The sequence below is a fragment of the Gadus macrocephalus genome, chromosome 11, assembly GCF_031168955.1.
Source record: "Gadus macrocephalus chromosome 11, ASM3116895v1".
In the NCBI taxonomy this organism is placed as follows: Eukaryota; Metazoa; Chordata; class Actinopteri; order Gadiformes; family Gadidae; genus Gadus; species Gadus macrocephalus.
Window position 1 is genome coordinate 17,309,334 of NC_082392.1, and position 13,140 is coordinate 17,322,473.

At 43.6% G+C, this 13,140-nt stretch overlaps 1 long non-coding RNA gene across 1 annotated transcript in view; it reads right to left on the reverse strand.

Moving 5' to 3' along the window:
- The window catches only part of LOC132467918 (uncharacterized), a 185,981-nt gene that overhangs the window by 26,608 nt on the left and 146,233 nt on the right, over nucleotides 1-13,140 (reverse strand). The gene's annotated exons all lie outside the window — the stretch shown is intronic.

Below are 13,140 nucleotides of genomic sequence, written 5' to 3' on the forward strand. Positions count from 1 at the left end.
CATGTCCACTTTTTTGAACCTATAGTTATTGCTATTTATTTATTAAACAATTTTTGAAAATGCCCTTGATGGGTGGAAAATTACTGAAGGAACCATCTGTAGAAGGCAGTCCAAAAACCTTTGATCTAAATTTGTTCTTAGGCCATTGTGTATCTGATATCGCTCCCTATGTTTTTACCTATTCTTCATTGTAATTCTAATGGTATTGGACAAAAGAGCTACTGAAACATTAGGTTGGTACTAATGTGTTACCAGTGTTACTTAGACTGTAATGACGCATTAATTTAATGCTGACCACTAGAGGGTGGAAGGTACGCTCCAAAGCAATCTTGCAGCTAAAACACTCCAGATGGTTGAGATAATTTATGTTTTGTGAGGTTAAGGTCAAACTAGAAATCTGGAAGCTATTGCACATCATTCATTGACTGGAATTTGTTCTGAAATTGTCCTTTAAACTGACTTTAATGTTTTGTTTACTTTTGAAAAAGCATTGCATTATGAAACTGAGGAAAAACACAACATTCACAATAAGTCATGCCGGTGTTTATTCTCTGATAAACACCCTGATGCAAGGTGTATTGCTATTAATTCAAATTTGAATACATTTCAAGAGGCAACATGCACTTCTGTTGGCTCTGTCTTGTTCTACCCCGTGTCTCGCTCTCTCTTTCTGTGTAGCCATTCACAGCATGAATGTTCGCACACCTGTGCACAGGGAGTGTGGTGCCAGCACATGCTGAGACTCACTCAGTAAGTGTGTCCCGAGATCCTGGCAAAGGTCTCGCTCTTTCACATGCAACACCCTGCCAGCATTATGATCCCTGAGCCAGGGCACCGGGGCAGGTCTGAACAGATGGGCATCTCTATCATACTCTGCGGACACACCCAAGTACATTCAAATATTTGATCTGCACTGAGCCAGATAGGGAGACTTTCTGTATCTTAAAAAATGATTTCTTTACACTAAGAAACCTTCAGGCACGTGGGAAGGATCCATGTTCCATGCGGTATAACTGGGACGCTCCGATGGTTGAACTGGCTGCCCTTGCTGGCTTCGGATCCTGGGCTGCTTCTCCATTGCACACTCTTTTGATTGGGGACAAGTGGGCCGAAAAGTATGCCCGACTGTGTCCTTGATGAGTTAATATGCATTTTAGTTTGCTCTGCTGCAAGGACACAGCTGTTACAGACCGTCCCATGAGTTAGGGAACACTCAATTCAAATGCATCCATTCATCCCTGTGACCTAATGTAGATAATGAATTATATATATCTTGCATCTATATGTTTATATATTTATTGAGCTATCCAGTCAAACAGACCACAGGCGTACATACAGTCCATTGTTTGTTTGGCATTATTTTTTACCTTGCTGTAACCTTCAAAGGGGGAATTTGTCTGATGACAAAGTCGAGCTACGAGCACTTAAGGCGCCAGTGGCGGCGGTGTTCTGCTAGAGGCTAATCTGTTTGTGTGAAATAGAAATAAGCTGCCTCACAGGCCCTGTTTATCTCTGTATTCAGGCATAATGTTTGGAACACACGCTGCAGCAAGCAAACCATCCATAATGAAATGCCCTGTGGTTAAGCATAGCAATGTGTCCGGCAACTCTCCAGTCTTTCTTTTTTTTAAATAAAAGACGATCGTCACATTTGACCAAAAAATACTGCAAGCACTCAGTTATTGCGCAGATAAGCTCTAACCTTCTTCTTCTTCAAAGGTTGTTAAAACCCAATTCCTTGTAAGGTGGTTTAAGCGCAGGACCCCCTTGAGGTGGAGAAGAGAAGGTGTGAGCTTGCGATGCCGATTTGCATATTCATTCCTCAATATGGAAGAGAGAAGAAGCTCAGGGGGAGAACGCTTGTATTTGGTGTGTCTGTGCGTTTGCTTGTGTATTTGAATGACAATGATTGGACTGGGTTGCATAAGGGAAACAGGCATTTGTGACGTGAAAGCGTAAGTGTATGGATAAAAGCTAGATCATAGGGAGGCATGCGCATGTTTGGGAGCACTTAATAGTCTTTATTTATTCAAAGGTTTTTTCAATGCACTGCTTGGAAGAAAAACCTTTCAGTCTGCAGCAGTCAAGTCCCTCTAAATTAAACCTCGGCTGATCCACCACTAGTCCTATATGTCCTCTGACTTAGCATTTGTAACAGAAAATACTGCATGCATCACAACCACGGGGTTAGAGAAGCCACATCTGAGAGTGTCCTTGAGAACATACCGAAACCTTTGTCGCCAGCGGCAATTATGTAATGGGTAGACAAGTTACCTATCCTGGTGCCTGCTGTTGCAAGAGTGGTTGAATATTACGCCACACCAAATATTCCATTATTCTTCCTCTTTAGCGCCTGCCCGCAGCCACTAAGTCAGCCATCTCCGAAGTGTAAAAGCCAGTCTTTGAAAGCATGGAATTTGCTTAGCAGTTTTCCAAGGACTGCCACAGTCCACAGGATTATGATTGCTACAGGCTTGTTTTGCAACACTTTGACATTACCAAGCTAGCTAAGCAGCCGAAGGCGAGGCAAAACAGAGCCAACTCACCACAGGGAAACACAATGAATTTCTAAGCATTTAATTTCCGCTTATGGATATGGTGCGTGTGGTAGGATGTCATTTAATATCTGCATACTTCATACTGTGTGCAATATGTTTGTTGTTCCTATATGTCAACATAGAAGGTCAAATAAGATTTATTCATGCTTTTTGGTTGTGGATGATTGAAACAGGGCCATGCATACGTACACAAAGAAGTCACTGCCACAGGTTACATTTTCTAACAGCTTGGCCTGTTAATTCCACTAATTTGCCGTAGGCAAAGCACAACGTGAAGCAGATATTGTCCTAATTATTGTATTTTTGATTAGGGTTGGAGTCAAGGGTTAAATGTCGGATAAAAGGCTATCTAACTCATAATCTCTTGTGTTGAATGGTTTCTTAATCTGATGACGAGCTTACTTAAGGCGCCATTGTGAGTCTGTTAGCTACAGAACGGTCAGTATCCCCCAGCGATAAGTCATATACTCCTCCAGCCTCCGGGCCACCAACCCCACTACCGCTCCAAAGGCTGCACCTGCATACCAAACTCCACTTCCAGCGCAGGTTCGTCATTCGAAAATGTTCTTATGCCTCCGTCTCTGCTGTGTCTGTCTATGGCGGACATCATGTCTATGGATACATGTGTGGTGTCTAATTTCACAAGCCTTGCATTGCGGTGTTAAGTGCATTGTATTGAACAGTTGTGACCATGCTCATCTACGCATAGTCTCGAAGCTTGACTTATAGAATTATGTTTCCGCTGTCAGTCTCAGGCAAGACTGTGATTAAGACGTGCAGACGTGTGTGAACACTCCTCAATTACCCTGTTCATTCCAAACAACAGAGAGCATAATTAGCTACTGTGAAGCTTACTAAGTCCTAATGCTTTTGCATGGCCCTGTGCCCATGCCATTAGTTTGCTCGGGGAGCAAAGGACTGTTCTCTTCAGTAAAGGAAATTAGTGAAATCCTTGGACCATAGTCGCTTCTTTCCAAAAATTGATTGGTGTTTTTTTTTTTCGAACGGCTAAGTCCTTTCGATGTGTTTCTGGTTCGGCTTGATCATCATGAGTTTATTCATCGATTGAAGTCCCTGCTACTGCAGTTACCAAGAATGACGAAATAAAAATCAATACATTTTCGATTCTGTTATTTTGCTCTGTTGTATGTCGTGTATTATCTATGTTGTAACTTCATTTACCCTTGTGCTGCAGATCTCTAGATACAAATAATTAATATCAAGGGACTAACCCAGCCAAATAAATTAATAAATACATATTCTATAATGGCTTAAGGTGTCTGTTTGCATGTCACTTAAGATAACAAACCAAATACAATAAAGTTCTAATTGTTCTAACAGAATATATTACGGCAAGTTCTGCGCCAACCTCCTATGAAGTGGGATCCGAGGGGGAATCATCCTGGCAGTTTTTGAACAATGCAGCCAAGAAGGAAAGTGTAGTTCTCTCTGCCCTATCAGGAACACACGCAGCCATGGAAAGTACATAAACACCTGCTCTTATCAGCACTCCGGGAGGCAGCACATCCCAGACACCACCGAGCTTTCACACAAAGACTTCCCCGTCACCCAATTTATCCTCTGCTCTCTCAGAGAAAGATACGAATGCATGTGCGCTTTCGAGTGTGTGTGTGTGTTTTACTGTGGCATTTTCATGCCAGAGTGTGTGTTTGTGTGTGATTATTCTCTTCATTCAAATTCATTCACTTGTTCACTTACTACTACAGACAATGTCGGCACTTTGAAAAACCAAGTTTATAAATTTTTTGGAGAGGAAGAGAGGGAGAGACATACCATGCATGCTTCTGTGGATTCATTCATGCATTCCTTTGCAACAGTTTGGTTTGTACGACAGTGTGTCAGCACTCTGCCGTTGCTGACCCTGACCTCTGTCCTCGTATCAAAATCAACAAGGTAGAAGAAGAGTGGGGTTATGACACACCAGAAAAACAAGAGGGAAATCCGCATCCACACACATAGAAAGACACGGCCGGATAGGTACTTGAACATGGACAAAGTAGTGGGTCGATGTTCTCAGTGCATTTAGAACCTCCCACTTCAGCCCTGGCGCATTAAGGTTGATTTAGGAGAGATTATCTAGGCTTGATAATGACAACAGCACCAGCCAGAAATCAATGGAGCCGACAATACCGCTGGAGCTTAACTAAGCAAATGTGTTTTGCACTAATGTAAGAAAGCTCTTTGCAACTTAAAAAGGGGACCTACTCTTCACGGCTCCCGACCTGAGAATTACCGTTTCCCCGCTCTTGTTTGCGTCATCCCCTTGATTGTGAAATTGTTTTATAAAAAAATAAAGACAAGCATGAAAAAAAAAACAGCACACAGAGATGACTTCTCCACTTCTCAAACGTGGACTGGTCACGTCGATTAAGATGTGAACTCACAATTCCAACTGTTCATATTCAGCTCCAGGGTCTTATCTGAAATTAGAAAAAAAAAAAAAAAAAGAAGAAGAAAAGTCCCCTTCTCGACAGCTTTGAAGTTTTTCTAAGCCACTCAAATGGTGCCGTTCAGAGAATGTGGAAGCTAAAGGGGGGCTTTGATTTCTGGAGTCGGCTTTGCCTGTCACTTTGTGTTACATGCCGGGCGGATCTGAAGGCTAAAACGGAGCCACGCTGCCATGCTGTCAGGCTTTCCCACCCCTTCTATTTCACTGTTTGATTCAGCCATTATTTGGGAGCTGCTTAGAGCCAGTGATTGGCAAACAGAAGAGTCCATAGGTTAAGCACTTCCAATGAAGGGCCGATGTGAACTCTGTGTACATGTTGGACTGGTGTTGGACTGGAGGTTCTTCAGCCTATTTATTAGTATGTATTGATTGTGTGTGTGTGTGTGTGTGTGTGTGTGTGTGTGTGTGTGTGTGTGTGTGTGTGTGTGTGTGTCTTTCTATTTTACTCATTTCTTTGCATATGTTTTCTTTTACTTATCTATTATTTAATTTTATTGTATGACAATGTTTATATGTGAAGCACTTTGAGTCTGCCTTTTGTAGGAAAAGTGCTATATAAATAAAGTTGCCTTGCCTTGCCTTGTGCGTGTGTGTATATTCAAGATTTTAGTATTTGAGTATTTTCGCACATAACATTCATGTTGCAACTTTTGTTGCATACTCATCCACTCTGGATACTCTGTTGCACTGTTTGAGAAACAGAACAAACGAAGGGAGAGTTAAACTGATGAACACATTTGAATGTGTAATGTCAAGCTCCTCCAGACAAGGAAATTGTCTCAAGGCAGAGAAAAAACTAAAAACAACCAATCCAAACAGAATCGACCAGGAGACTAGCGCTTTGACCCCGAAGAAGAGGGTATGAGAAGTGCATTTGTCTGCGTCCTCGCTCTCCACCGTTGGGGCTTAGCATGGAAGCCACACAACCCTAGCAGAGGAGAGGAGCAGGTGTGTAGGACCCCCAGCATCCCTTATCGCGCTCTGGTTCAGATAAATTACCGCAGCGGGTGACTGCAAACAGAGGGGTCGTGGCTGGGCTGAATGAGGTCACCGACTTGGGGCCCCAAACGCTGCAGCCTCTCTATCGCTCTAACCGAACGAACAAGTGAGTGTTGCGGGGCCCTGTGGTTGGAGCGAGGAGGTGCCCCGCAGTTTCAACACATCTCCTCATAGGCTCAGATACTGATGACCATGGCAGTATAGGAGCAGCATACGTCTGCATCGTGTTCAGTATGCGATGCGCTTTGCCACAGGCTGTTGGTACTTTTCACAACATCTGTTCCTCATAAAGATATCAGAAAATTTGGAACGCGAGCGAGAACGAGGAAGAACTCAGTGATCGGGCCTAACAGTTATATGGTGCTGTAATTAGTCGATAATTTACGAGCGTTTGGCTCTCAGGTAATTGGTTGCTGATGGGCCAACTCTCAAAATGGTTGGCTGCCCACCGCGATCTGCGAAGTAGCAGAACTGGCCCAAAGCCCGGGCCGCGTGTTATTCTTTGAATCCGACGTCCGTGTGTGACTCCCCAATCAGCACGGAGCTCCATGCCACGGCGTCATTGGGGACTGTCTTCAGCGGGGAACCCGGACATCGGTCACCGCCTTGGGAGAGACTAAGCTGCTCTCTAAGGGAGCGATTTCTGGCGGAGCATCGCCTTCGACACTTTGGCCGGATCCGGTCAGGCATAGCTGGGCAAAAATCCAGGAGGTGGGAGCGTAAACAGCATTTGTAATGGGATATTAGCCTAAGCTGTTCCCTCATTTGTGGTGTCTGTCTCATTTCATGGCTGACGTCTGAACGCTGTGGAGGTATATTTTAAGGCGCAGAGGATCCCACCCCTCATCGGGGAACATCTAATCACTCCTGGCATCTGTCAGTCACACTCGGGCGGTCGGAGGCAAATGTAATGGCATCTGGAGAGAGCCTTTATGAATGCACAGGTAATAGCCGCAATAAATGAATGCAATGTACCCCTGAGGGCTATTGTGGGCCTGCTAACATGCTCACAGGATGGAGACCGTGATGACATTCAGAGCAACTCTAACGGTCCCATTTATGGGTTCTTCATTTCCTTTGACATCAATCGGCGCAGAGCGGATATGAGCCCCGTTCCTGTCCTCTGAGACAGTTAATGTCACAGGAATGTATTCTCTTATGAATATTTATGAATAGATTCCGAATCCCACCCTCCCCCCTACACTACCACACACACACACACACACATTAAGGACAACACTTATCATTGTTCCCCGCGATCGCCAAAGTGTTCACCTTTCTGTGTCCTGGGAAGACGTTCCCTTGTTTTTAAATGGCAGGTTTTCCTTATGTTTGGAATGGTAACAACTGCCCTTGAATTCAATTATGCATGTAATGCATGGCGAGGGGTTTATTGTGTAAAACGAAGTGAGCGCAAGTGCTCTCTCAATTTGCCTTCGAGGGCCGGGTGAACTTGTTGTGTAACAACGGCAAACAAGAAATAAACTATGGAGGTTGAAATTGGCAGCAGCAAGCTGCGCTAAGTCGTTATTTTGGGAGCAGTTTTAACATTAAGTAACTTCTGTCTTACAATCGTATAATTTGAGGAGTACCATGGGTAAGACAATTTGCAAAATTTGTTCCAAATCCCTCGGCGCTGGGAAAGGGCTTCGAGTCTCTGCGGGACTTGAAATCGGTGACTATCTTCATGCATACATTCAGGCTAATTCTTTCATTTCCCAGAGTGTAGGATATTTAGCAACCTATTAAGATCGGCCAAACTACCGACAATGGCTACATTCATATGGTGGCAGAATGGAAGATAGGGATTTGAATAGAATCCTTCAAAGGTTGTCTGAAAGTTGTCAAAAAAAAATACCTCAACCGTCTGTCTTCCCTTCATTATTCATCTCTCTCTCTCTCTCTCTCTCTCTCTCTCTCTCTCTCTCTCTCTCTCTCTCTCTCTCTCTCTTGTTCTCTCTTGTTCTCTCTCTCTCGGCTCTATTTGCTCCCTCATTTTTCTCTCTTATATCCTGCATCTTTGTCGACCGGATTCCTCAACCGTTCCTGCTGGGACAATCAATCCTTAATCACCGCTCCCTGCGGCCGCTAGCAAGACAACTCAATCGGCGCTAAATTATGCTAATCTTATTCCTCGGATGATTACACCGTGGAGCCCACATTGATCTTCCGTGACCTCCGAAAAAACACAGACCCTCCCGTCAGAAAGACGGATTGAGAAGAGGGGTGTAGGTGGGAAGGGGGAAGGGGAGAGGCTCCTGGTTGTAACAACCTGTGGGGCGTTTAGGTTTGTGGGTTGACGCGGACATCCTACACTCTGACATAATCCTAGTGTGTGTGTGTGTGTGTGCTAGAAGTCACATGGTTCGCTGAAAGCAAAAGGAAGAGTCTTGACTCTGTGTCATGCCATTCCAGATGACATGGCCTGCATTTCTTGATTGCCATAAGCTTTCACAGTGAAAGGAACAGCGGGAGGCGGCATAGTAGTTTGTATGAATAAAACTCACTCAGAATATTGGTCCTGATAAGGATCAAAATTTGGTTCTTTATGCTAGATGACTCATTGTTCTATAGCCGCAGGTGTGACCACTGATTTGTCTTTTGTAGTTCACCCGAGGAGGGCATGAGCACACAAAGAAAATTTTGAAAAGGCTGCTAGGAAAGTGTTTTCTTCTGGATGACCCAAAAATCTTCTGAATCCATTCATACAATACGGAAAATGATAATCTTTCTCTGGCAAAAAAAGACAATAGATAGATCGATACAGACCGCGCTCCATCCACAATAGTGCAGCATTTCCAGACACACACAAACACAGGCACGCACACACAGGACCCAGCTCAATGGGGACAGCACCATGGACAGCACCTGTTGATCTGCATGCTACCACTAGATGGCAGTATGACTCCTGCTGCAGTTCTCATATGCTCATCTACTTGCTCACACCTCCAGACTGTCTTCCTCCTCCCCCAACACTCTTGCCTACTACCATCCGAGCTAGCCTAAGCTGCGGTCTGTGTGTGGAGGGACTATTTATAATTCAATGGGTAGCTGCATTCTTGAATGGAATGTCAAGCCAACGTAAGTTGTGCCACGTCAGTTCCATGTTGTGTTAAAATAAATCGCATCTCTGTTCAAAACCTCTGTTTTTTTATTCCAGCGATGGTGTTCGTGGGTCACTTTCAACAAGTCCCAACAAACCAATGGAGCCTGACACCGTTGATCAGCCCGCCACACTTTCCAAAGAGCCGTCTAGGAAAAGGGAATTCCCAGGGTGCACTCTGGCTTTGGAAAGCCACCCCAAGTAAGCGATGCTGAAAGTGCCGTTCATGCGTTCACTCTGAAGCACTAATGTTCGTTAAAGCTGCTGTAGGAAGGATTCGCAGTGTTGTGCCTGAACGCGTTAATTGAACGGTAGTTCATGAACTGAACGGACTGTAAAAAATACCGGAAAAAAATAATAGCTCACAGCAACATATGGAAAAAAAGAACTATGAAATGGTTAATTTTTTGGAACTGTGAACTTAGTTCAAAATTTTGAATTATGAATGTTTAACTGAATTAGATCATTTTAAATTTTTTGAACTGAACTTTGAACTACTTCACGTAGAAAGTGAACTTTCCCAAAACTGAGGATTCGATTTTTTACGTTTTAAGGAGGAAGAGAGCAGAACCAGTGGAAGAAGTGCACTAGAAGTGAAATAAACCCAAAAAAATTCCCCATTCCTACGTATCTCCACCGTGGCATGGTGTTGCATTCAGGTACTAGTGAGGGACAAGCTGGTGTCCCCGAACCAACCAGGGAAGAGATGCGACGATTGGTCCATAATTAGCCGGGAGCGGTCAAATGGAAATTTAGCTCATACAAAGGTAGGCGCATGCATGGCTGGCACAGTCAACTCAAAAAAGGACACACTAACTAATTCATATCTCTTAAATCTTACTTCAAGCACCTTTCTCTGACATTATGTTTGATGGTTGCCCTCATGAGAGGATTCAAGGATTTTCTTTATTTTTAAATTGTTCCCAACATAATTGCATAGTCAATCAGTGAAATAGGCATATGTACATCAACGGGCATCTTACATTTTACATTCCTCAACGCATGCAGTCACTTAGATACACACACACACACACACACACACACACACACACACACACACACAGACACACACACACACACACACACACACACACACACACACACACACACACACACACACACACACACACACACACACACACACACACACGCAGACACCAAATTTCATATGCACAGTATGCAAATGCCACAAGCCTCATTAATCATAGAGGCAACTGAGGCAAGGCAAGCCCTCCACACCAATTTAAGACCAAGCACAATTTGAATAATAGGACACCTAAAATTTCCCATAACGTTGGGCATGAAAGAAGCCTCCACCTGTAAATTATTGATATTATGTGTGTATTCCGTTTAGTTTTATTTATTCCTGTTCATTCCCGCGTGGTTCATGAATTATGTAACACCGCTGCTTAATCACAATACATATGCTGTTTGCGATGGGGAAATAAAAACCATCAGCCCACCAAACAAACACAATCTAATTCTCTTGTCGTGGTGATGTTTCTCCATCGACAAATCTTCGACCCTGACGCGGCGTTGAGCAAAGACCACAGAATAGAGAGAGATGCTGAAAGATTATCCGATTGACATTTTGACAAGTCCAGGTGGGAACAGAAGCGTCTGTCTTTACCCAGAGTGCCTTGCCTCTGGCGGATCGATGGCTCCCTTTGTGCGCAGGATGTTTGTCTCCCCCCCCCCCCCCACCCCGAGTGGGGGGCCATGGGGCCTATTGTCTTGCGTAATGACTTGCTCAATGCTACAGGTTTAATAGAACTAGCACTTTGATACTACAGCCACATGCTTGACCTCTCTCTGAACTGCAGTGTTTGTGTGTACGCACTTGTGTGTTTGTGTGTGTGTGTGTCCATGGCTGCCCGCTTTAAGGGAACATACACTGGTTAAGCGCTTGAGTGTTTCATTATGTTGTTAATAAGCATCCATACATGATAAGGTTGAAGTGAGGACAAACGTGTGAAAGAGTTTGCTTCGCTCTTTCAATAAGGAGCTGATTTATGTGAGAGAAGTAACATGAGGCAACGTCTTCCATTCTCCTTGACAATAGGAGACAGCTGTTTATTTTTGTCTCGGCACATCCGCCCTTGGCACTGCATTTCATTTCAGTGTGGCTATGGGTGGGGCCTGGGCGTGGGTGTGTCTGGTGCATGCATGAGTGATTTAACAGATACAGGACTTCTGTTATGTCCCTCCAATTATCCGTTACAAATAAATTGAAACAATAAAGACATTTTTTAGCGGTTTCTCTGCCATCGCTGTGGTGGTCAATAAAACTGTTGAGTTTTCACAGGACGGCGGCAGCGTGTAAACGTGTTGCTCTGAACGTATCCCGTTTTCTCCACTAAATAACGGTATGTGTGTGTGTGTGTGTGTCCCTGTTGAGAGAAGGCCACCCTCCACACAGGTTACTCAAGAACGCCACTTAAGAGGTGCTCCACGGAGCGTGTCACGAAACTTAGCTTCACATTGAAAACAACAAGTGTGCAAAGAATGATGTCGTAATGAAACATCTACAACAAAGTTCAAAGGATTCATTGCATTGAAAGTATTTCATTCAAGCACAAAGCTACACTAGCAAATTCATCCAATTGCTTTTTATTAAATAGGCATTAAACCAAGTAAAGTTCAGTTCATGTGTTCAGCCCATGCCCATATCACAAAATCCCAAATCCAAACAAATATGCCAAAAAATAAAGTGCCTTCAAAGACAAACAAAACATCCTTGGCACAAAAAGTGTGCTCGAAATGAGCTGCATTCCAATGGGTACAAAAAGCACAACCACAATTGGAAAAGTCCTTCTATAAAGTCAAACTAAAATATAATCCAAAAGGAGAGATTTCAAAGGATATAGAGGCTGGTTGGTCTCTTGTTGTGAGTTACTTCCAATTGAGTGTCAGGGATCTGTGAATGCGCGGCAAACACAAACTCGGCTAGCAGTAGTACACAAAAAGTCACAAAGTTTTCAAACATAGACAGTGAAATTTGAAAGTAGAGATCATGAGGCCATCCAATTGTTAACAAGCAACCATTATGAAGATGCAAATTTTGCCATTAATGGTGCCACCGTTGCTTGTGATTTTTGTAACCAGCAGCATACATATTTGGCACATTGAGGGCAGGAATTAAATGGCCTTGCAGTAGTCTATGGCCAAACTCATTAAGATTCACTCTTTAATAGCTTTTTAATTGTTTAAAACTGTCAAAGTTTTACAACATTGCAGTCCTGGTTTACCCCCCTTGCAGTCCTGGTTTCTGGCTCAGGCTCTTTGCTGTCCCCCCCCAGATGTTATGCTATAAAATAGTAGGACTGCTGGAATTCTTCCAAATAATCTGTTTATTCTGTTTAATGGCAGACCGACACATTAACAACCAACATGTTCACAAAAATGTGGCGGTATGGTTTTGGCCTGAATCAAAGCTGTCCCCTGCACACACTTGCAAGTACAACTGATCATCAGCGCAAAAAACACCTGCCTTCCTTCTGTTTAATCCTCCGGCATTCTGGTGCTCCCACTTTTTGAGTTTCCCTCTATCACCATGACCTGACTGTAGCTCCGCCAACAACCACTTGAGTATGTATAATGAAATTGGCATAATTTGAGGTCATACATCATGTCGCTCATTTTGAAGTGTCCCTCACTTAACGCCATGAGTTGCTGTTTCCATGAGGATAATGGGCATCATAATCACTGCTTTTTTTGGAGATGTGTGTGACTCATAAGGGTTGCAAGGAAGCTGACCTTTTATTTTTCCTCACAAGCATGTACACACACAAACACAGACACTTAGAGTGGGCGCTAAGAACACGACATTTGGAGTTTGGTCACTGTTTAGTTTGCTTTAGTAAGAGTCTCGTGCTAAAAAAAGGTTTACATCTGGCGATGGCATCGAGCCATGTTTACTGACCTTGGCCACGATCTTGCAGCAGCGGAACACTCCTTTAAATAGTGAGTGCAACAGACGCAGACATAAAAAAAGAATGTTGGCACCATCT